This window comes from Oncorhynchus nerka, linkage group LG24 (assembly GCF_034236695.1).
Source record: "Oncorhynchus nerka isolate Pitt River linkage group LG24, Oner_Uvic_2.0, whole genome shotgun sequence".
In the NCBI taxonomy this organism is placed as follows: domain Eukaryota; kingdom Metazoa; phylum Chordata; class Actinopteri; order Salmoniformes; family Salmonidae; genus Oncorhynchus; species Oncorhynchus nerka.
Genome location: NC_088419.1, coordinates 96,702,796 through 96,727,795, shown reverse-complemented (window position 1 = coordinate 96,727,795; position 25,000 = coordinate 96,702,796). Strand labels below are relative to the sequence as shown.

Here is a 25,000-nt window from a genome sequence, read left to right as displayed (position 1 = left end):
TACGTCTGTTAACAGCAGCAACCTCTCTCGCTCTCTCTCTCTGTCTCTCTCTCTCTCTGTCTCTCTCTCTCTCTCTCCTGTGTACAGCAACCTCTGCTTTACCCCTACCTCTCTTTTTTCTCTCTCTTCCTCTACCTTTAAAATAACAAGTTTCAGAAAACAGTGGTAGCAGGAGGAAGGATTATTTCCAAACTTCATAGACATCTTTCTCTGATATCACTACTGACTCCTTCAACCCCTGGTGGGGTTTCCTCTTTTGAATACTTCACAAAATGCTCCTTTATAGGGAATACAGAAGAATATGTGTGTGAATGATGTGCCGGATAACTAATTACCATGTCAGTTTGGAGAGAAAGCAATACTCGAAAACGCACTTGAACTCGCTCACACACACACACACACACACACACACACACACACACACACACACACACACACACACACGTGACCACCATGACACATTTAACTCTCTCTCCCCTGCAGCATCACATGACCCATTTAACTCTCCCTCCCCTGCAGCATCACATGACCCATTTAACTCTCTCTCCCCTGCAGCATCACATGACCCATTAAACTCTCCCTCCCCTGCAGCATCACATGACCCATTAAACTCTCTCTCCCCTGCAGCATCACATGACCCATTAAACTCTCCCTCCCCTGCAGCATCACATGACCCATTAAACTCTCCCTCCCCTGCAGCATCACATGACCCATTAAACTCTCTCTCCCCTGCAGCATCACATGACCCATTAAACTCTCCCTCCCCTGCAGCATCACATGACCCATTAAACTCTCTCTCCCTGCAGCATCACATGACCCATTAAACTCTCCCTCCCCTGCAGCATCACATGACCCATTAAACTCTCCCTCCCCTGCAGCATCACATGACCCATTAAACTCTCTCTCCCCTGCAGCATCACATGACCCATTAAACTCTCCCTCCCCTGCAGCATCACATGACCCATTAAACTCTCCCTCCCCTGCAGCATCACATGACCCATTAAACTCTCCCTCCCCTGCAGCTTTTTTCGTTAACAGTTTTGTTATAAATTTGTTTACATCACTGTAATGAGCATTTATCCTTTGCCACGACAATCCATTCACCTGACAGGTGTAGCACCATGATCATTATATAGGTGCACCTTGTGCTGGGGACAATAAAAGGCCACTCTAAAATGTGCGGGTTTGTCACACAACACAATGCCACAGATGGCAAATATTTTAAGGGAGAGAGCAATTGGCATGCTGACTGCAGGAATGTCCACCAGAGCTGTTGCCAGATAATTGAATGTTAATTTCTCTACCATAAGCCACATCCAATGTCATTTTTAGAGAATTTGGCAGTACGTCCAACTGACCTCACAACCGCCAGCCAAGGACCTTGTAACGCTCGTCCTCTTCTTCTGACGAGGAGTCGCAAGGATCGGACCAAAGCGTAGCGTGGTACGTGTTCATGACGATATTTATTCAACTCAGAACACTAAAACAAAAGTAACAACGAGAAAGATACGAAACGAAACAGTCCTGTCTGGTGACATACACAAAGACAGAAAATAAACACCCACGAAACACAAGTGGACAAAGGCTACCTAAGTATGATTCTCAATCAGAGCCAACTAACGACACCTGCCTCTGATTGAGAACAATACCAGGCCAAAGGCGAAAACACAACATAGAAAACGGAACATAGACAAACGCACCCAACTCACGACCTTGACCAGACTAAAACAAAGACAAATCAAAGGAACTAAGTCAGAACTACACATCTGGATTCTTCACCTGTCTGAGACCAGCCACCTGGACAGCTGATGTGTCAGGTCTAATCCCCGGCGCTCACTTTGGCCAGTTTACTCATTACTACGCACACCTGTCGTCATCGTTACGCACACCTGCCGCCATCGTTACGCACACCTGCCATCGTTATGCACACCTGCCACCATCGTTATGCACACCTGCGCGTGATGAGACTCCCCTGGACTCCCCTATATCTGTCACTCCCGATGGTTCTTTCCCCGAGGTGTTATTGATTCTGTTCCTGTGTTTCTGTCTGTATGCTACTCCTGTATTTTGTTTTGTTCCATGTCGTGCCATTCATCCACCACCATCACCTCGTGTTTCGGCATGATAACGTCCCCATGTCGCAAGGATCTGTACACAATTCCTGGAAGCTGAAAATGTCCCCGTTATTTTTGTTGTTCCAGGTAGTGAATGATGTTTTAGGGGGACTATCTGCTGTTCCAGGTAGTGAATGATGTTTTAGGGGGACTATCTGCTGTTCCAGGTAGTGAATGATGTTTTAGGGGGACTATCTGCTGTTCCAGGTCGTGAATGATGTTTTAGGGGGACTATCTGCTGTTCCAGGTCGTGAATGATGTTTTAGGGGGACTATCTGCTGTTCCAGGTAGTGAATGATGTTTTAGGGGGACTATCTGCTGTTCCAGGTAGTGAATGATGTTTTAGGGGGACTATCTGTTGTTCCAGGTAGTGAATGATGTTTTAGGGGGACTATCTGCTGTTCCAGGTCGTGAATGATGTTTTAGGGGACTATCTGCTGTTCCAGGTAGTGAATGATGTTTTAGGGGGACTATCTGCTGTTCAGGTAGTGAATGATGTTTTAGGGGGACTAGTTGTTCCAGGTAGTGAATGATGTTTTAGGGGGACTATCTGCTGTTCCAGGTCGTGAATGATGTTTTAGGGGGACTATCTGCTGTTCCAGGTCGTGAATGATGTTTTAGGGGACTATCTGCTGTTCCAGGTCGTGAATGATGTTTTAGGGGACTATCTGCTGTTCCAGGTAGTGAATGATGTTTTAGGGGGACTATCTGCTGTTCCAGGTAGTGAATGATGTTTTAGGGGAACTATCTGCTGTTCCAGGTAGTGAATGATGTTTTAGGGGACTATCTGCTGTTCCAGGTAGTGAATGATGTTTTAGGGGGACTATCTGCTGTTCCAGGTCGTGAATGATGTTTTAGGGGGACTATCTGCTGTTCCAGGTCGTGAATGATGTTTTAGGGGGACTATCTGCTGTTCCAGGTCGTGAATGATGTTTTAGGGGGACTATCTGCTGTTCCAGGTCGTGAATGATGTTTAGGGGGACTATCTGCTGTTCCAGGTAGTGAATGATGTTTTAGGGGACTATCTGCTGTTCCAGGTAGTGAATGATGTTTTAGGGGGACTATCTGCTGTTCCAGGTAGTGAATGATGTTTTAGAACTATCTGCTGTTCCAGGTAGTGAATGATGTTTTTAGGGGGACTATCTGCTGTTCCACGTAGTGAATGATGTTTTACTATCTGGTTCCACAGTGAATGATGTTTTAGGGGGACTATCTGTTGTTCCACGCTGAATGATGTTTTAGGGGACTATCTGCTGTTCCACGTAGTGAATGATGTTTTAGGGGACTATCTGTTGTTCCACGTAGTGAGTGATGTTTTAGGGGGACTATCTGTTGTTCCAGGTAGTGAGTGATGTTTTAGGGGGACCATCTGCTGTTCCAGGTAGTGAATGATGTTTTAGGGGATTACCTGCTGTTCCATAGTGAATGATGTTTTAGGGGGACTATCTGTTGTTCCACGTAGTGAATGATGTTTTAGGGGGACTATCTGTTGTTCCCCTAGTGAATGATGTTTTAGGGGGACTATCTGTTGTTCCAGGTAGTGAATGATGTTTTAGGGGACTATCTGCTGTTCCAGGTAGTGAATGATGTTTTAGACTATCTGCTGTTCCAGGTGTGAATGATGTTTTAGGGGACTATCTGCTGTTCCAGGTAGTGAATGATGTTTTAGGGGACTATCTGCTGTTCCAGGTAGTGAATGATGTTTTAGTTCTGTTGTTCCAGGAAGTGAATGATGTTTTAGGGGGACTATCTGCTGTTCCAGGTAGTGAATGATGTTTTAGGGGGACTATCTGCTGTTCCAGGTAGTGAATTATGTTTTAGGGGGACTATCTGTTGTTCCACGTAGTGAATGATGTTTTAGGGGGACTATCTGTTGTTCCAGGTAGTGAATGATGTTTTAGGGGGACTATCTGCTGTTCCAGGTAGTGAATTATGTTTTAGGGGGACTATCTGTTGTTCCACGTAGTGAATGATGTTTTAGGGGGACTATCTGTTGTTCCAGGTAGTGAATGATGTTTTAGGGGGACTATCTGCTGTTCCAGGTAGTGAATTATGTTTTAGGGGGACTATCTGTTGTTCCAGGGGATGTTTTAGGGGGACTATCTGTTGTTCCAGGTAGTGAATGATGTTTTAGGGGACTATCTGTTGTTCCAGGTAGTGAATGATGTTTTAGGGGGACTATCTGCTGTTCCAGGTAGTGAATGATGTTTTAGGGGGACTATCTGCTGTTCCAGGTAGTGAATGATGTTTTAGGGGGACTATCTGCTGTTCCAGGTCGTGAATGATGTTTTAGGGGGACTATCTGCTGTTCCAGGTAGTGAATGATGTTTTAGGGGGACTATCTGCTGTTCCAGGTAGTGAATGATGTTTTAGGGGGACTATCTGTTGTTCCAGGTAGTGAATGATGTTTTAGGGGGACTATCTGCTGTTCCAGGTCGTGAATGATGTTTTAGGGGGACTATCTGCTGTTCCAGGTCGTGAATGATGTTTTAGGGGGACTATCTGCTGTTCCAGGTCGTGAATGATGTTTTAGGGGGACTATCTGCTGTTCCAGGTAGTGAATGATGTTTTAGGGGGACTATCTGCTGTTCCAGGTAGTGAATGATGTTTTAGGGGAACTATCTGCTGTTCCAGGTAGTGAATGATGTTTTAGGGGGACTATCTGCTGTTCCAGGTAGTGAATGATGTTTTAGGGGGACTATCTGCTGTTCCAGGTCGTGAATGATGTTTTAGGGGGACTATCTGCTGTTCCAGGTCGTGAATGATGTTTTAGGGGGACTATCTGCTGTTCCAGGTCGTGAATGATGTTTTAGGGGGACTATCTGCTGTTCCAGGTCGTGAATGATGTTTAGGGGGACTATCTGCTGTTCCAGGTAGTGAATGATGTTTTAGGGGGACTATCTGCTGTTCCAGGTAGTGAATGATGTTTTAGGGGGACTATCTGCTGTTCCAGGTAGTGAATGATGTTTTAGGGGGACTATCTGCTGTTCCAGGTAGTGAATGATGTTTTAGGGGGACTATCTGCTGTTCCACGTAGTGAATGATGTTTTAGGGGGACTATCTGTTGTTCCACGTAGTGAATGATGTTTTAGGGGGACTATCTGTTGTTCCACGTAGTGAATGATGTTTTAGGGGGACTATCTGCTGTTCCACGTAGTGAATGATGTTTTAGGGGGACTATCTGTTGTTCCACGTAGTGAGTGATGTTTTAGGGGGACTATCTGTTGTTCCAGGTAGTGAGTGATGTTTTAGGGGGACCATCTGCTGTTCCAGGTAGTGAATGATGTTTTAGGGGGATTACCTGCTGTTCCACGTAGTGAATGATGTTTTAGGGGGACTATCTGTTGTTCCACGTAGTGAATGATGTTTTAGGGGGACTATCTGTTGTTCCACGTAGTGAATGATGTTTTAGGGGGACTATCTGTTGTTCCAGGTAGTGAATGATGTTTTAGGGGGACTATCTGCTGTTCCAGGTAGTGAATGATGTTTTAGGGGGACTATCTGCTGTTCCAGGTAGTGAATGATGTTTTAGGGGGACTATCTGCTGTTCCAGGTAGTGAATGATGTTTTAGGGGGACTATCTGCTGTTCCAGGTAGTGAATGATGTTTTAGGGGGACTATCTGTTGTTCCAGGAAGTGAATGATGTTTTAGGGGGACTATCTGCTGTTCCAGGTAGTGAATGATGTTTTAGGGGGACTATCTGCTGTTCCAGGTAGTGAATTATGTTTTAGGGGGACTATCTGTTGTTCCACGTAGTGAATGATGTTTTAGGGGGACTATCTGTTGTTCCAGGTAGTGAATGATGTTTTAGGGGGACTATCTGCTGTTCCAGGTAGTGAATTATGTTTTAGGGGGACTATCTGTTGTTCCACGTAGTGAATGATGTTTTAGGGGGACTATCTGTTGTTCCAGGTAGTGAATGATGTTTTAGGGGGACTATCTGCTGTTCCAGGTAGTGAATTATGTTTTAGGGGGACTATCTGTTGTTCCACGTAGTGAATGATGTTTTAGGGGGACTATCTGTTGTTCCAGGTAGTGAATGATGTTTTAGGGGGACTATCTGTTGTTCCAGGTAGTGAATGATGTTTTAGGGGGACTATCTGCTGTTCCAGGTAGTGAATGATGTTTTAGGGGGACTATCTGTTGTTCCAGGTAGTGAATGATGTTTTAGGGGGACTCCCTGTTGTTTAATCAATGTGTTTCTATGGGCTAATAGAAGGAAGGACCCAACATTTTTAATATTTTTTTTTTTATATATATATATACTCACTATATATATTTTTTTTTTATATATTTTTTCACTATATATATATATTTTTTTTTAATACTTCAAGAGGTCTTAAAATTCAACTAGCTAAATGATCCTTGGTATGACCTTCTTAAAACAATTCCATATAGCTTAGTAGAACCCACCTCCCCCGGCTTAGACAGGGCTTAGACTCTTATGGGTTAAAGAAGGATTGTTAAACCTCGAGACAATTCAGATATAGATTATGGATGTGTGCCATTCAGAGGGTGAATGAGCAACACAAGAGATTGAAGTGCCTTCGAACAGGGGTATGGAAGGTGATCAGTCCCAGGGTCTTGAGCTTGGTGATGAAACTGGAGGGTACTATGTTGTTGAATGCAGAACTGTAGTCAATGAACAGCATTCTCACATAGGTGTTCCTTTTGTCCAGGTGGGTGAGGGCAGTGTGGGGTGCAATAGAGATTGCATCATCTGTGGATCTGTTGGGGCGGTGTGCGAACTGGAGTGGGTCCAGGGTGTCTGGGATGATGGTGGTGATCTGAGCCATGACCAGCCTTTTCAAAGCCTTTCATGGCTTTATATGTGGTACGGGAAAAAGGTTACCTTGATGTCCTTGGGCACGGGGAGCATGGTGGTGTGCTTGAAACCAGTTGGTATTACAGACCGGGTCAGGGATAGGTTGAAAGTGTCAGCTAATGGGGATCCAAATGAAGATCCAGATTAGGATCCAGATTAGGGAGGTGTTGGTGTGTGTGTTAAACACTAAGGGGAGCCAAAGCTCCATAGTAGACCCTGATCCTGCACAGCACAGAACGGTCCAGTGAACAGGCAAGACAACGACACAGTCACTGGCCTTGGTCTCTGTTAAAGTCTTGACACACATCCTAGAGCCATCTCTTCCTCACTCACTCTCTTCCTCACTCACTCACTCTCTTCCTCACTCACTCACTCACTCTCTTCCTCACTCACTCTCTTCCTCACTCACTCACTCTCTTCCTCACTCACTCACTCACTCTCTTCCTCACTCACTCACTCTTCCTCACTCACTCTCTTCCTCACTCACTCTCTTCCTCACTCACTCTCTTCCTCACTCACTCTCTTCCTCACTCACTCACTCTCTTCCTCACTCTCTCTCCTCACTCACTCTTCCTCACTCACTCTCTTCCTCACTCACTCTCTTCCTCACTCACTCTCTTCCTCCTCACTCACTCTCTTCCTCCTCACTCACTCTCCTCCTCACTCACTCTCCTCCTCACTCACTCACTCACTCTCTTCCTCCTCACTCACTCTCCTCCTCCTCACTCACTCACTCTCCTCCTCACTCACTCTCCTCCTCACTCACTCTCCCCCTTTCACATTCTCTCCCAATCCTAACCCTGATACAGTTCATTCTCCCCCTTTCACATTCTCTCCCAATCCTAACCCTGATACAGTTCACTCTGGCCTAAAGAAATGTTACATCTCCCTCTCTTTTTTTGAATGGCAATCATCTAAGTCTAATTTCGTTGATAACTTCCCCATCCAAACACTGTTAATACTGCCACCTCCAAACACTGTTAATACTGCCACCTCCAAACACTGTTAATACTGCCACCTTCAACCACTGTTAATACTGCCACCTCCAAACACTGTTAATACTGCCACCTCCAACCACTGTTAATACTGCCACCTCCAAACACTGTTAATACTGCCACCTCCAACCACTGTTAATACTGCCACCTCCAACCACTGTTAATACTGCCACCTCCAAACACTGCTAATACTGATAACACTGTTATCAGGTGTTGGAGCTTACAAGAAATCCCGCTATGCCCTGCGACGAACCATCAAACAGGCAAAGCGTCAATACAGGACTAAGATCGAATCGTACTACACCAGCTCGGACGCTCGTCGGATGTGGCAGGGCTTGCAAACGATTACAGATTACAAAGGGAAGCACAGCCGCGAGCTGCCCAGTGACACGAGCCTACTAGATGAGCTAAATCACATCTATGCTCACTTCGGGGCAAGCAACACTGAGGCATGCATGAGAGCATCAGCTGTTCCGGACGACTGTGTGATCACATTGTCCGTAGCCGACGTGAGTAAGACCTTTAAACAGGTCAACATACACAAGGCTGCGGGGCCAGACGGATTACCAGGACGTGTGCTCCGGGCATGTGCTGACCAACTGGCAGGTGTCTTCACTGACATTTTCAACCAGTCCCTGATTGAGTCTGTAAAACCGACATTCTTCAAGCAGACCACCATAGTCCCTGTGCCCAAGAACACAAAGGTAACCTGCCTAAATGACTACAGACCCGTAGCACTCACTTCCATAGCCATGAGGTGCTTTGAAAGGCTGGTCATGGCTCACATCAACACCAATATCCCAGAAACCCTAGACTCACTCCAATTTTCATACCGCCCAAACAGATCCACAGATGATGCAATCTCTATTGCACTCCACACTGCCCTTTCCCACCTGGACAAAAGGAACACCTATGTGAGAATGCTGTTCATTAACTACAGCTCAGAGTTCAACGCCATAGTACCCTCAGAGCTCATCACCAAGCTAAGGAACCTGGGACTAAAACATCTCCCTCTGCAACTGAAATCTGGACTTCTGGAATATGGCCGCCCCCAGTTGCTGAGGGTAGGGAACAACACATCTGCCACGCTGATCCTCAACACTGGAGCTCCCCAGGGGTGCGTGATCAGTCCCCTCCTGTACTCCCTGTTCACCCACGACTGCATGGCCAGCCACGACTCCAACACCATCATTAAGTTTGCTGACGACACAAAGTGGTAGGCCTGATCACCGACAACGACGAGACAGCCTATAGGGAGGAGGTCAGAGACCTGGCCAGGTGGTGCCAGAATAACAACCTATCCCTCAACGTAACCAAGACTAAGGAGATGATTGTGGACTACAGGAAAAGGAGCACCGAGCACGTCCCCATTCTCATCGACGGGGCTGTAGTGGAGCAGGTTGTGAGCTTCAAGTTCCTTGGTGTCCACATCACCAACAAACTAACATGGTCCAAACACACCAAGACAGTCACGACAAAGCCTATTCCCCCTCAAAAGGTTCTACAGCTGCAACATCGAGAGCATCCTGACCGGCGGCATCACTGCCTGTTATGGCAATTGCTCAGCCTCCGACCGCAAGGCACGTGCGTACGGCCCAGTACATCACTGGGGACAAGCTTCCTGCCATCCAGGACCTGGAGGAGGAAGGCCCTAATAATTGTGAAAGACCCCAGCCACCCCAGTCATAGACAAGCAGTACCGGAGTGCAAAGTCTAGGACAAAAATGCTTCTCAAGAGATTTACCCCCAAGCCATAAGACTCCTGAACAGGTAACCAAATGGTTACCCGGACTATTTGCATTGTGTTCCCCCCCAACCCCTCTTTTACACTGCTGCTACTCTCTGTTTATCTTATATGCATAGTCACTTTAATTATACATTCATGTACATACTACCTCAATTGGCCCGACCAACCAGTGCTCCCGCACATTGGCTAACCGGGCTATCTGCATTGTGTCCCACCATCCGCCAACCCCTCTTTTTACACTTCTACTACTCTCTGTTTATCATATCTGCATAGTCACTTTAACCATATCTACATGTACATACTACCTCAATCAGCCTTGCTACTAACAGGTGTCTGTATATAGCCTCGCTACTGTTATAGCCTCTACTGTATATAGCCTGTCTTTTTACTGTTGTTTTATTTCTTTAATTACCTACACACGCACACATACCTTTTTTCCCCCACACCATTGGTTAGAGCCTGTAAGTAAGCATTTCACTGTAAGGTCTACCTGTTGTATTCAGCATTTCACTGTAAGGTCTACCTGTTGTATTCAGCATTTCACTGTAAGGTCTACTACACCTGTTGTATTCAGCATTTCACTGTGAGGTCTACTACACCTGTTGTATTCAGCATTTCACTGTAAGGTCTACTACACCTGTTGTATTCAGCATTTCACTGTGAGGTCTACTACACCTGTTGTATTCAGCATTTCACTGTGAGGTCTACTATACCTGTTGTATTCAGCATTTCACTGTAAGGTCTACTACACCTGTTGTATTCAGCATTTCACTGTAAGGTCTACTACACCTGTTGTATTCAGCATTTCACTGTAAGGTCTACTACACCTGTTGTATTCAGCATTTCACTGTGAGGTCTACTACACCTGTTGTATTCAGCATTTCACTGTAAGGTCTACTACACCTGTTGTATTCAGCATTTCACTGTGAGGTCTACTACACCTGTTGTATTCAGCATTTCACTGTAAGGTCTACTACACCTGTTGTATTCAGCATTTCACTGTAAGGTCTACTACACCTGTTGTATTCAGCATTTCACTGTAAGGTCTACCTACACCTGTTGTATTCAGCATTTCACTGTGAGGTCTACCTACACCTGTTGTATTCAGCATTTCACTGTGAGGTCTACTACACCTGTTGTATTCAGCATTTCACTGTAAGGGCTACTACACCTGTTGTATTCAGCATTTCACTGTAAGGTCTACTACACCTGTTGTAATCAGCATTTTCAAACTTTTGAACAGCAGTGTATATTTTTTTAATGGCTATATAAAATACAAATCGAGGGTGATGAACATGCGTTTGATCTGCTTCTGTTCTGTGGATGGGTCGGGGTCTCATCGGGTCCATGGGATGACTCGGGATGAGGAGGGCTTTTAGCGGGTGGAATAGTGGGGACCAATTGGAGGTTTACTTATTAGCAATGCAAATATCATGGTGCAGCTATATATATACATGTTGATGAACATGCGTTTGATCTGCTTCTGTTCTGTGGATGGGTCGGGGTCTCATCGGGTCCACAAAATAGATGGCATCATGAGGAAGGAAAATTACGTGGATATATTGTGGCAACATCTCAAGACATCAGTCAGGAAGTTAAAGCTTGGTTGCAAATGGGTCTTCCAAATGGACAATGACCCCAAGCATACTTCCAAAGTTGTGGAAGAATGGCTTAAGGACAACAAAGTCAAGGTTTAGAGTGGCCATCACAAAGCCCTGACCTCAATCCCATATAACATTTGTGGGCAGAACTGAAAAAGCGTGTACAAGCAAGGAGGCCTTACAAACCTGACTCAGTTACACCAGCTCTGTCATGAGGAATGGGCAAAAATTCACCCAACTTATTGTGGAAGGCTACCTGAAACGTTTGACCCTAGTTAAACAATTTAAAGGCAATAATACCAAATACTAATTGAGTGTATGTAGACTTCTGACCCACTGGGAATGTCTTGAAAGAAATAAAAGCTGAACGAAATCTCCCTCTACTATTATTCTGACATTTCACATTCTTAAAATAAAGTGGTAATCCTAACTGACCTAAGACAGAGAATTTTTACTAGGATTAAATGTCTGTATATACTGTATACTGTATATACTGTATGCATGCATGTATGTATGTAGATATATTTACCCAAACAATATATGGGGTATTGGAAATGATGCAGACAATTACATTGATGGAAGAAACCATCTATCCACAATATTAAAGCTGATCCAACACTTAGCAAAAAAGAAAAGCTGTTGGCCAGCAAGTGGGTTTCTAGTGGTTGAATGAAATGCATTCAGAGAACACGAGGTAGCCAAACCTTATGCGACTGAATAAGGTAAGCCTGAATACCAAATACTGACAAGTGCGTAGGAAAGGTGTACATTCCTAAGTCAGAATCGGCCCTCTGGCCCTGAATACACAGAGATAGAGCTTGAACTGTTGGGATGACAACAGCTCATACAGACTGTTTATTATGGAAATATTAACACGGACAAAAGCAGCTGTTAGAAAGCATTGGAAAGGAGGAATTACTGGGGAAATTATTGTAGAGGACTTTTGAACAGGAGGGAAAGGGATAAGGAGGAGGAGGAAGAGGAGGAGAAGGAAGAGGAGAGGGAGTGATGGAGATGGAAGGAGGGAGGGATACTTATGTGAGGAGGAGAGGAGAGGAGGAAAGGAGAGGAGAGAGGAAAGGAGAGGAAAGAAGAGAAGAGGAGGAGAAGAGAGGGGTACTCACGTGAGGAGGAGAGGAGAGGAAAGGAGGAGAGGGGTACTCACGTGAGGAGGAGAGGAAAGGAGGAAAGGAGAGGGGTACTCACGTGAGGAGGAGAGGAAAGGAGGAAAGGAGGAGAGGGGTACTCACGTGAGGAGGAGAGGGAAGGAGGAAAGGAGGAGAGGAGAGGGGTACTCGCGTGAGGAGGAGAGGGGAGGAGGAAAGGAGGAGAGAGGGGTACTCGCGTGAGGAGGAGAGGAAAGGAGGAGAGAGGAGGAGAGGGGTACTCACTTGAGGAGAGACCGCTGGGGGAAGCTGAAGTTGCCATGGGAGATGCGGTCTATGAAGTTGAGAGGGATTTTCTGTATCTGCTCAATGTTGAGCATGATGAAGTCGTACTTACAGACCAGCAGGGAGTTGTCTGTGATCAGAACTACACGCTCTTTCTCGTTGTTCCAATGGTCAACCCTGGAGAATAGAGGTGAAGTATTTATCATTTACTTAACAATGTAAGGGCTCTACTCAATCTGTATCGCGGAAGTTCAGCGTTACAACGTGATTTAAATTGAAATGTTTTCCGCGTTAGCGGAGACTGGATTCACGGTAAACGCTGCGTTTATTGGCACAATTGGAAATTACCTTTAAAGGCCCAGTGCAGTGAAAAAAGTGATTTCCAACACTATGAGATTGGAATAATACTGTGAAAAGTATTATTATGATAATGCCCTTTAAGTGTAAGAGCTGTTTGAAAAGACTGCCTGAAATGTCAGATTGTTTTGGTGGGATGGAGTTTTGGCCGGCCTTATGACATCACCAGGTGAGCAATTAGTTAATAGACCAATAAGAAAGAGAGTTCCGAATCTCTCTGCCAATAACAGCTAGTTTTCATTTTTCCCCTCCCCATTCAGACCACTTTATAACATGTAGACAATATATAAATAATAAATATATAATAATAATGAAATCATCCTCTAATAATAACTGAATTATCTGGTACTGATAAAACTGCATTAACACATTTTCCAAACGACTTCCATTTTGACCACTCATCCAAACTCAAACTCATCCAAACTCATCCAAACTCATCCAAACAAGTCAGATAAAAACACAGAGTATGAAAACTTCCTCTATAGCAGAAGCAGATTCATTTCTACCAGCCACTCCAGCCAATCAGTGAATTAGACAGACACAAACACAGACACTCCAGCCAATCAGTGAATTAGACAGACACAAACACAGACACTCCAGCCAATCAGTGAATTAGACAGACACAAACACAGACACTCCAGCCAATCAGTGAATTAGACAGACACAAACCCAGACACTCCAGCCAATCAGTGAATTAGACAGACACAAACACAGACACTCCAGCCAATCAGTGAATTAGACAGACAAACACAGACACTCCAGCCAATCAGTGAATTAAACAGACAAACACAGACACTCCAGCCAATCAGTGAATTAGACAGAAACCCAGACACTCCAGCCAATCAGTGAATTAGACAGAAACACAGACACTCCAGCCAATCAGTGAATTAGACAGAAACCCAGACACTCCAGCCAATCAGTGAATTAGACAGACACAAACACAGACACTCCAGCCAATCAGTGAATTAGACAGACACACACACAGACACTCCAGCCAATCAGTGAATTAAACAACAGGAACACACACACTAGTGATGGGACACAAACACAGACACTCCAGCCAATCAGTGACTCAGAACCCAGACACTCCCCAATCAGTGAATCAACACAAACACAGACACTCCAGCTTCCCCCAGCGATCTCTCCTCAGGCAGTTAACCCACTGTTCCCCTGAACAAGGCAGTTAACCCACTGTTCCCCTGAACAAGGCAGTTAACCCACTGTTCCCCTGAACAAGGCAGTTAACCACAAACTGTTCCCCAAACACAGACACTGAACAAGGCAGTTAACCCACTGTTCCTCCAGCCAATCAGGAATTAGACCACAAACACAGTCATTGAAAATAAGAATTTGTTCTTAACTGACTTGCCTGGAATTAAATAAAAACACAGGTCAAATAAAATAAAAAAGACACTAAAATAAAATATCTCCAGCCAATCAGGGGCAGGTGGGTTTAGGGTCATTCAATACTGTGTGTGAATTGAAGACACAAACACAGGCCAATCAGTGAATTAGACAGACACAAACACAGACACTCCAGTTGAATAAAGAGAAAAGAAGGCCAATCAGTGAATTAGGCAGGGTTGAATAAAGAGAAAAGAAAGGTGTGAATTAGACAGACACAAACACAGGTTGAATAAAGAGAAAACCAGACACTCCAGCCAATCAGTGAATTAGACGACACAAACACAGACACTCCAGTTGAATAAAGAGAAAAGAAGACACTCCAGCCAATGTGAATTAGCGGGTTGAATAAAGAGAAAACAAGGGCCAATCAGTGAATTAGACGGGTTGAATAAAGAGAAAAGAAGGGAATTAGACAGACACACACAGACACTCCAGGGTTGAATAAAGAGAAAAGAAGGGCCAATCAGTGAATTAGACAGGGTTGAATAAAGAGAAAAGAAGGGAATTAACCAGGGTTGAATAAAGAGAAAAGAAGGGACACTCCAGGGCGGGTTGAATAAAGACACACACACAGAAAAATCAGTGAATTAAACAGCACAAACACAGACACTCCAGCCAATCAGTGAATTGAATAAAGAGAAAAGAAGGACACTCCAGCCAATCAGTGAATTAGACAGACACACACACAGGTTGAATAAAGAAAAGAACTAGAAAAGAAGGGGCGAATCGGGTTGAATAAAGAGAAAAGAAGGGCGGGCGGGTTGAATAAAGAGAAAAGAAGGGGCGGGTTAACGGGTTGAATAAAGAGAAAAGAAGGGCGGGCGGGTTGAATAAAGAGAAAAGAAGGGTTAAATAAAAAAAAATAAAATAAAAAATTAAATAAAATATCTGGGCGGGTTGAATAAAGAGAAAAGAAGGGCGGAGAAAAGAAGGGCGGGCGGGTTGAATAAAGAGAAAAGAAGGGTGGGCGGGGGTTGAATAAAGAGAAAAGAAGGGCGGAATAAAGAGAAAAGAAGTTGAATAAAGAGAAGAGAAGGGCGGGCGGGTTGAATAAAGAGAAAAGAAGGGCGGGCGGGTTGAATAAAGAGAAAAGAAGGGCGGGCGGGTTGAATAAAGAGAAAAGAAGGGCGGGCGGGTTGAATAAAGAGAAAAGAAGGGCGGGCGGGTTGAATAAAGAGAAAAGAAGGGTGGGCGGGTTGAATAAAGAGAAAAGAAGGGCGGGCGGGTTGAATAAAGAGAAAAGAAGGGCGGGCGGGTTGAATAAAGAGAAAAGAAGGGCGGGCGGGTTGAATAAAGAGAAAAGAAGGGTGGGCGGGTTGAATAAAGAGAAAAGAAGGGCGGGCGGGTTGAATAAAGAGAAAAGAAGGGCGGGCGGGTTGAATAAAGAGAAAAGAAGGGCGGGCGGGTTGAATAAAGAGAAAAGAATCCATAAATGTATCATTCTTCTTCTATTCTTCTTCTATTCTTCTTCTATTCTTCTTCTTTTACATATTACCCCTTGATTTTGTTATGCGGAAGGTCACCCTGTTTTCTACCATCCATTGACCCCTTTTTTGTTATGCTACAGCCTCACCCTGTTTTCTACCATCCATCCGTCCGGACCCCTTGACCTTTTGTTATGCTACAGCCTCACCCTGTTTTCTACCATCCATCCGTCCGGACCCCTTGACCTTTTGTTATGCTACAGCCTCACCCTGTTTTCTACCATCCATCCGTCCGGACCCCTTGACCTTTTGTTATGCTACAGCCTCACCCTGTTTTCTACCATCCGTCAGCCTTGTTCTAAAATGGATTAAATATGAAGAAATACATCCCATGATGACAAAGAAAAAACAGGTTTTTAGACATTTCTGACCAGGAATTAAAAATTAAAAACAAATACCTTATTTACATAAGTGTTCAGACCATTTGCTATGAGACTTGAAATTGAGCTCAGTTGCATCCTGTTTCCATTGATGTTTCTACAACTTGATTGGACATGATTTAGAAAGGCACACACATGTCTATATAAGGTCCTACAGTTGACAGTGCATGTCAGAGCAAAAACCAAGCCATGAGGTCGAAGGAATTGTCTGTAGAGCTCCGAGACAGGATTGTGTCGAATAACAGATCTGGGGAAGGGTACCAAAAAATACCTGCAGCATTGAAGGCACCCAAGAACAAAATGGTCTTTGTCATTCTTAAATGGAAGAAGTTTGGATGAACTATTCCTAGAGCTGGCCGCCCGTCCAAACTGAGCAATCGGGGGAGAAGGGCCTTGGTCAGTGAGGTGACCAAGAATCTGATGGTCACCGACAGAGCTCCAGAGTTCCTCCGTGGAGATGGGAGAACCTTCCAGAAGGACAACCTTCTCTGCAGCACTCCACCAATCAGGCGTTTATGGTAGAGTGGCCAGACGGAAGGCACTCCTCAGTAAAAGGCACATGACAGCCCGCTTGGAGTTTGCCAAAAGGCACCTAAAGGACTCTCATTCCATGAGAAACAAAATTCTCTGGTCTATTTGAACCAAGATTGAACTCTTTGGCCTGAAAGCCAAACGTCATGTCTGGAGGAAGCCTGACATCATGGTGAAGCATGGGGATTGCTGCATCATGCTGTGGGGATGTTTTTCAGCGGCAGGAACTGGGAGACGGAAAGTTCACCTTCCAACAGGACACCGACCCTAAGCACACAACCAAGACAACGCAGGAGAAGCTTCGGGACAAGTCTCTGAATGAGTGGCCCGGACTTGAACTCGATCCAACATCTCTGGAGAGACCTGAAAATAGCTGTGCAGCGACACTCCCCATCCAACCTGACAGAGCTTGAGGGGATCTGCAGAGAAGAATGGGAGAAACTCTCCAAATATACAGTACCAGTCAAAAGTTTGGACAAACGTACAGTACTTATTCAAGGGTTTTTCTTTATTTGAACTATTTTCTACATTGTAGAATAATAGTGAAGACATCAAAACTATGAAATAACACATATGGAATCATGTAGTAACCAAAAAAGTGTCAAACAAAACAAAATATATTTTATATTTGAGATTCTTTATTTGAGATTCCTTTGCCTTTATGACAGCTTTGCACAGTCTTGCAATTCTCTCAACCAGATTCACGAGGTAGTCACCTGCAATGCATTTCAATTAACAGATGTGCCTGGTTAAAAGTTAATTTGTGGAATTTCTTTCATTCTTAATGCATTTGAGCCAATCAGTTGAGTTGTGACAAGGTAGGTGTGGTATACAGAAGATAACCCTATTTGGTAAAAGACCAAGTCCATATTATGGTAAGAACAGCTCAAATAAGCAGAGAGAAAGCAAAGCACCATGATGAAACTGGCTCTCAGGAGGACCGCCACAGGAAAGGAAGACCCAGAGTTACCTCTGCTGCAGAGGATCAGTTCATTAGAGTTACCAGACTCAGAAATTGCAGCCTAAATAAATGGTTCCCAGAGTTTAAGCAACAGACAGATATCAACAACAACTGTTCAGAGGAGACTGTGTGAATCCGGCCTTCATGGTCGAATTGCTGCAAAGAAACCACTACTAAAAGGACACCAATAAGAAGATGGACATTAGACCAGTGGAAATCTGTCCTTTGGTCTGATGAGTCCAAATTTGAGATTTTTGGTTCCAACTGCCGTGTCTCTGTGAGATGCAGAGTAGGTGAACGGATTATCTCTGCATGTGTGGTTCCCACCGTGAAGCATGGAGGAGGTGGTGTGGGGGGTGCTTTAGTGGTGACGCTGTCAGTGATATATTTAGAATTCAAGGCACACTTAACCAGCGTTGCTAACACAGCATTCTGCAGTGAAACACCATCCCATCTGGTTTGCGCTTAGTGGGACAATCATTTGTTTTTCAACAGGACAATGAGCCGACACACCTCCAGGCTGGTAACTCTAATGAAATGGTTTGGGATGAGTCGGACTTCAGAGTGAAGGAAAAGCAGCCAACAAGTGCTCAGCATATGTGGGAATTCCTTCCATACTGTTGGAAAAGCATTTTAGGTAAAGCTGGTTGAGAGAATACCAAGAGTGTGTAGAGGGTGGCTACATAGAAGAATCTAACATATATTTTTATTTGTTTAACACTTTTTTTGCTTACTACATGACTCCATATGTGCTATTTAATAGTTTTGATATCTTCACTGTTATTCTACAATGTAGAAAATAGTACAAAATTAAGAAAAACCCTTGAATGAGAAGGTGTGTCCAAACGTTTGAGTGGTACTGTAGGTGGGCCATGCTTGTAGCATCAGACCCAAGAAGACAAGGCTTTAATTGCTGCCAAATGTGCTTCAACAAAGTACTGAATAAAGGGTCTGAATACTTATGTAAATGTGATATTTCCGTTTTTTTATTTCATACATTTGCTAAAATGTCTAAAAACCTGTTTCTGCTTTGTCATTCTGGGGTATTGTGATGTCATTATAGGGTATTGTGATGTCATTATAGGGTATTGTGATGTCATTATAGGGTATTGTGTGTAGATTGATGAGGAAAAAAATATAATTGAATCCATTTTAGAATAAGGCTGTAACGTAATAAAATGTGGAAAAAGTCAAAGGGTCTGAATACTTTCCGAATGCCCTGTACAAGACAGGAACTTCAAATAGGTCAAGGGAACTGTAGCCTACTGTTCAGATTGGTTAAATGGAATATGAAATCTGTAACCTCTCACATACAGTGGCAAGAAAACGTATGTGAACCCCCTAGGATAATGATGTCTCAAAAAGCTTATTGGAGTCAGGAGTCAGCTAACCTGGAGTCCAATCAATGAGACAAGATTGGAGATGTTGGTTAGAGCTGCCCTGCCCTATACAGAACACTCACAAAATTTGAGTTTGTTATTCACAAGAAGCATTGCCTGATGTGAACCACGCCTCGAACAAAAGAGATCTCAGAAGACCAAAGATTAAGAATTGTTGACTTGCATGAAGCTGGAAAGGGTTACAAAAGTATCTCTAAAAGCCTTAATGTTCATCAGTCCACGTTAATACAAATTGGCCATAAGCTCAACAGAAGTTGGGTGATGCAACAGGACAACGACCCAAAACACAGAAGTAAATCAACAACAGAGTGGCTTCAACATAAGAAAATACGCCTTCTGGAGTGGCCCAGTCAGAGTCCTGACCTCAACCCAATTGAGATCCTGTGACATGACCTCAAGAGAGCGGTTCACTCCAGACATCCCAAGAATATTGCTGAACTGAAACAGATTTGTAAAGAGGAATGGTCCAAAATTCCTCCTGACCGTTGTGCAGGTCTGATCCGCAACTACAGAAAACGTTTGGTTGAGGTTATTGCTGCCAAAGGAGGGTCAACCAGTTATTAAATCCAAGGGTTCACATACTTTTCCCACCCTGCACTGTGAATGTTGACATGGTGTGTTCAATAAAGACATGAAAACAAATAATTGTTTGTGTGTTATTAGTTTAAGCAGACTGTGTTTGTCTATTGTTGTGACCTAGATGAAGCTCAGATAAAATGTTATGACAAATTTATGCAAATTTATGCAGAAATCCAGGTAATTCCAAAGGGTTGAAATATTTGTTGTTGACACTGTAGCCTTAATATTAACTCATGCATAATTAAGTATTTATTGCAGTAAAATTATATACCAAATGTACTCGGGAACAAGAAATGAATGATGAAAAACAGCTGATAGTATTTCAACCACAGTTAGGGACCGTCTGTAAAGGTGCTGTCTTCAACAGCATCATAACAGCTGATAGTAGTTCAACCACAGTTAGGGACCGTCTGTAAAGGTGCTGTCTTCAACAGCATCATAACAGCTGATAGTAGTTCAACCACAGTTAGGGACCGTCTGTAAAGGTGCTGTCTTCAACAGCATCATAACAGCTGATAGTAGTTCAACCACAGTTAGGGACCGTCTGTAAAGGTGCTGTCTTCAACAGCATCATAACAGCTGATAGTAGTTCAACCACAGTTAGGGACCGTCTGTAAAGGTGTGGTCTTCAACAGCATCATAACAGCTGATCGTATTTCAACCACAGTTAGGGACCGTCTGTAAAGGTGCTGTCTTCAACAGCATCATAACAGCTGATCGTATTTCAACCACAGTTAGGGACCGTCTGTAAAGGTGCTGTCTTCAACAGCATCATAACAGCTGATAGTAGTTCAACCACAGTTAGGAACCATCTGTAAAGGTGCTGTCTTCATCATAACAGCTGCTAGTATTTCAACCACAGTTAGGGACCGTCTGTAAAGGTGCTGTCTTTAACAGCATCATAACAGCTGCGAGTATTTCAACCAAAGTTAGGGACCGTCTGTAAAGGTGCTATCTTTAACAGCATCATAACAGCTGCTAGTATTTCAACCACAGTTAGGGACCGTCTGTAAAGGTGCTGTCTTCAACAGCATCATAACAGCTGATAGTATTTCAACCACATACAATATGAAGTGAAATATTATCAGAAACATGTTGGGTCGTTTTCACAGTTTTCTATTTCCTGATGTCAATAGAAAATCTGTCCCGTTTATTTTGAGTTGTTGCATTTTCTCCCCTGTCCCTAAAAGTCTTTGCTTCACTAAAGAAGATGTGAACTAGATTGAAGCATTCCATTCTATTGATTTATGCCATTATTCTCGTGAGTAAGAGTTGCCAAATCTAGTGCATAGGACCTGTATTAAATGATCATGTTTATGCTCAACATAGCTTCTGCATATGAGCACTGGCTCCAGAATGGGATAAGGAGTCTTTCTATGTCATTCAGCTGAATTCAATTATATTCTTCTTACTATAACAATAATATAAAATAATGACAGGGGACTTATAAGCCTATCTAGTCTGATAACATACAGTATCTAGTCTGATAACATACAGTATCTAGTCTGATAACATACAGTATCTAGTCTGATAACATACAGTATCTAGTCTGATAACATACAGTATCTAGTCTGATAACATACAGTATCTAGTCTGATAACATACAGTATCTAGTCTGATAACATACAGTATCTAGTCTGATAACATACAGTATCTAGTCTGATAACATACAGTATCTAGTCTGATAACATACAGTATCTAGTCTGATAACATACAGTATCTAGTCTGATAACATACAGTATCTAGTCTGATAACATACAGTATCTAGTCTGATAACATACAGCATAACATACAGTATCTAGTCTGATAACATACAGTATCTAGTCTGATAACATACAGTATCTAGTCTGATAGCATACAGTATCTAGTCTGATAACATACAGTATCTAGTCTGATAACATACAGTATCTAGTCTGATAACATACAGTATCTAGTCTGATAACATACAGTATCTAGTCTGATAACATACAGTATCTAGTCTGATAACATACAGTATCTAGTCTGATAGCATACAGTATCTAGTCTGATAACATACAGTATCTAGTCTGATAACATACAGTATCTAGTCTGATAACATACAGTATCTAGTCTGATAAATGAACAGGCCTACAGTCTATAGCCAGATAACATACAGTATCTAGTCTGATAAATGAACAAGATTACAGTCTATAGCCAGATAACATACAGTCTATAGCCAGATAACATACAGTATCTAGTCTGATAACATACAGTATCTAGTCTGATAAATGAACAAGCCTACAGTCTATAGCCAGATAACATACAGTATCTAGTCTGATAACATACAGTATCTAGTCTGATAAATGAACAAGCCTACAGTCTATAGCCAGATAACATACAGTCTATAGCCAGATAACATACAGTATCTAGTCTGATAACATACAGTATCTAGTCTGATAAATGAACAAGCCTACAGTCTATAGCCAGATAACATACAGTATCTAGTCTGATAAATGAACAAGCCTACAGTCTATAGCCAGATAACATACAGTATCTAGTCTGATAACATACAGTATCTAGTCTGATAAATGAACAAGCCTACAGTCTATAGCCAGATAACATACAGTATCTAGTCTGATAAATGAACAAGCCTACAGTATCTAGTCTGATAACATACAGTATCTAGTCTGATAAATGAACAAGCCTACAGTCTATAGCCAGATAACATACAGTATCTAGTCTGATAACATACAGTATCTAGTCTGATAAATGAACAAGCCTACAGTCTATAGCCAGATAACATGCAGTATCTAGTCTGATAACATACAGTATCTAGTCTGATAAATGAACCAGTCTACAGTCTATAGCCAGATAACATACAGTATCTAGTCTGATAAATGAACCAGTCTACAGTCTATAGCCAGATAACATACAGTCTATAGTCTGATAACATACAGTATCTAGTCTGATAAATGAACTAGTCTACAGTCTATAGCCAGATAACATACAGTATCTAGTCTGATAAATGAACAAGCCTACAGTCTATAGCCAGATAACATACAGTATCTAGTCTGATAACATACAGTATCTAGTCTGATAAATGAACAGGCCTACAGTCTATAGCCAGATAACATACAGTATCTAGTCTGATAAATGAACAAGCCTACAGTCTATAGTCAGATAACAGAACAGTATCTAGTCTGATAAACGAACAGGCCTACAGCCCTATGGCCAGATAACATACAGTATCTAGTCTGATAAATGAACAGGCCTACAGCCCTATAGCCAGATAACATACAGTATCTAGTCTGATAAATGAACAAGCCTACAGTCTATAGTCAGATAACAGAACAGTATCTAGTCTGATAAACGAACAGGCCTACAGCCCTATGGCCAGATAACATACAGTATCTAGTCTGATAAACGAACAGGCCTACAGCCCTATGGCCAGATAACATACAGTATCTAGTCTGATAAACGAACAGGCCTACAGCCCTATAGCCAGATAACATACAGTATCTAGTCTGATAAATGAACAGGCCTACAGCCCTATGGCCAGATAACATACAGTATCTAGTCTGATAAATGAACAGGCCTACAGCCCTATAGTTCCCTATACCCAGATAACATACAGTATCTAGTCTGATAAATGAACAGGCCTACAGCCCTATGGCCAGATAACATACAGTGGACCAACTCGTATTCTGTTCTTCTGAAATACATTTTCTTCATATCATAATGTTTCTTCAGACCTGACTAAAATAAATAATGGGTTTATTGTGATATTATTGATTTAAAAAAAATATTATTACTTTTTAAAATGCAGATGTTCCAAAGGCACGCTGTCACGTCTACCCCCACCTGGCAACCCTGTCACGTCTACCCCCACCTGGCAACCCTGTCACCCCCACCTGGCAACCCTGTCACGTCTACCCCCACCTGGCAACCCTGTCACGTCTACCCCCACCTGGCAACCCTGTCACGTCTACCCCCACCTGGCAACCTTGTCACGTCTACCCCCACCTGGCAACCCTGTCACGTCTACCCCCACCTGGCAACCCTGTCACGTCTACCCCCACCTGGCAACCCTGTCACGTCTACCCCAGCTCCAGCGCTTGGCGTCGCCCGTTTACTAAACACCGACCCTGGCAACCCTGTCACGTCTACCCCAGCTCCAGCGCTTGGCGTCGCCGGTTTACTAAACACCGACCCTGGCAACCCTGTCACGTCTACCCCAGCTCCAGCGCTTGGCGTCGCCGGTTTACTAAACACCGACCCTGGCAACCCTCATGACCCCCGCCTGGCAACCCTATCACGTCTACCCCAGCTCCAGCGCTTGGCGTCGCCGGTTTACTAAACACCGACCCTGGCAACCCTGTCACGTCTACCCCAGCTCCAGCGCTTGGCGTCGCTGGTTTACTAAACACCGACCCTGGCAACCCTGTCACGTCTACCCCAGCTCCAGCGCTTGGCGTCGCCGGTTTACTAAACACCGACCCTGGCAACCCTCATGACCCCCGCCTGGCAACCCTGTCACGTCTACCCCAGCTCCAGCGCTTGGCGTCGCCTGTTTACTAAACACCGACCCTGGCAACCCTCATGACCCCCGCCTGGCAACCCTGTCACGTCTACCCCAGCTCCAGCGCTTGGCGTCGCCGGTTTACTAAACACCGACCCTGGCAACCCTCATGACCCCCGCCTGGCAACCCTGTCACGTCTACCCCAGCTCCAGCGCTTGGCGTCGCCGGTTTACTAAACACCGACCCTGGCAACCCTCATTACGCCCGCCTGGCAAACCTCATGACCCCCACCTGGCAACCCTCATTACCCCCGCCTGGCAACCCTCATTACGCCCGCCTGGCAACCCTAATTACGCCCGCCTGGAAAACCTCATGACCCCCACCTGGCAACCCTCATGACCCCCACCTGGCAACCCTCATGACCCCCACCTGGCAACCCTCATGACCCCCACCTGGCAACCCTCATGACCCCCACCTGGCAACCCTCATGACGCCTCCTGGCAACCCTCATGACCCCCACCTGGCAACCCTCATGACCCCCACCTGGCAACCCTCATGACCCCCACCTGGCAACCCTCATGACCCCCACCTGGCAACCCTCATGACCCCCACCTGGCAACCCTCATTACGCCCCCAGGCAACCCTCATTACGCCCACCTGGCAACCGCCATGACGCCCACCTGGCAACCCTCATTACGCCCGCCTGGCAACCCTCATTATGCCCGCCTGGCAACCCTCATTACGCCCGC

The 25,000-nt window shown here is 44.1% G+C and overlaps 1 pseudogene; it reads right to left on the bottom strand.

Annotated features, from left to right (window-relative positions):
- Nucleotides 1-25,000, bottom strand: part of LOC115122769 (tumor protein p63-regulated gene 1-like protein) — an 88,868-nt pseudogene that overhangs the window by 41,381 nt on the left and 22,487 nt on the right.